Source organism: Pundamilia nyererei, unplaced genomic scaffold (assembly GCF_000239375.1).
Source record: "Pundamilia nyererei isolate P.nyererei 1_Seehausen unplaced genomic scaffold, PunNye1.0 scaffold00218, whole genome shotgun sequence".
NCBI classification, from domain to species: domain Eukaryota; kingdom Metazoa; phylum Chordata; class Actinopteri; order Cichliformes; family Cichlidae; genus Pundamilia; species Pundamilia nyererei.
This window is the reverse complement of record NW_005187619.1, coordinates 240,453-241,785: the sequence shown is the minus strand read 5'-3', so window position 1 is coordinate 241,785 and position 1,333 is coordinate 240,453.

The following is a 1,333-nucleotide window of genomic DNA, read 5'->3' as shown; positions in this document are numbered from 1 at the left end:
TTGCATAAGGAAAAAAAAGTGGTGTTAAAACTTGGAGAGTTTATTTTCAGGAGGAGGAGATGTTATCAGAGTGCACAACTGGTACTTTGCATGGATGAACTTTGGCTCTGTTCTAAAATTCTTGGCTCCTCACTGATACAGTATTCATGAAACGAAGCAGATATGTAGGCTACTGAAATGAGCTTCTTTTTCTCAGCAGTGTGCACACAGTGACTTCTGCTGAGTCTGTAACAAATAAGGGAGTCATTGTGTTAGATTAATGCTTGAATGTTGCAATGTGGTATTAATGGGCGATCGTAGCTCAAGAACTGGCAGTTCGTCTTGTAATCGGAAGGTTGCCGGTTTGAGCCCCGGCTCCGACAGTCTCGGTCATCGTGTCCTTGGGTAAGACACTTTACCCGTTGCCTACTGGTGGTAGTCAGAGTGCACGGTGGCCCTAGTGTCTGGTGGATGACTGAATGTAGTGTAAAGCGCTTTGGGGTCCATAAGGACTAAGTAAAGCGCTATACACATACAGCCCATTTACCATTAAAACTAAAAATGCATGTGCGCATACAGGCATGTAGCATAGTAAAGGGGACGGTTCGCAATTTGATAGTAAACAGTGTTTTGTGTTGTTCTGCACGTTGCACAGGTCAGCTCTCTCACACAGATTTCAGGTTTAGGGTGGAGCAGTTTATAATGATGCAGCCCTCGAGTAAGACAACACCTCTGGTCCAACCTAACATCAGCGCCTGTGCTGATTGGTCCGACAAACTCAACAAGGTTCAGCAGTTGGCACCTGTCTCAGATACAAACTCAGGTTGGTGAATCACAGGCTGTCAGTGCTTCCAAAGTGTTTGCTGTTACAGACACTTCTTACATGCTGTCACACATCCATTTCCCCCTGTAGCTAGAATGACAACATTTCTTTAAGTTATTGGGAAGATCAGGGCAAACATGAAATCATGCAGCTGCTCAGCGTGACGTCAGGCTGCAGAATGGTTGCTCTCTTTTTTCCCTCTCAAATGGCGTATGTGTGGCGGTGAGTAACCATGGTTACAGGGGGATGCTCTAAAACTCTCATGATCCCCAGTAAAAGATCTCAGATTATTATCCATGCAAAACCAAGACTGCACTCTGATACTAAGACCTTCTTTAAAAAATGTAGACAGTATGTATTACCGTTCCAACCTTAAGAATTAGTGAATCCATGGAAGATAATGTCTGCTTGCGTCACTAATGTTATGAATCTTTCATTTGAGTGCATACTGTGTCATTTCCCCTGTTTACATGTTGTTGTGCTGTTTAAAAATATGCATGTCTGTGTATTCAGTGCATGCCACGTATATAT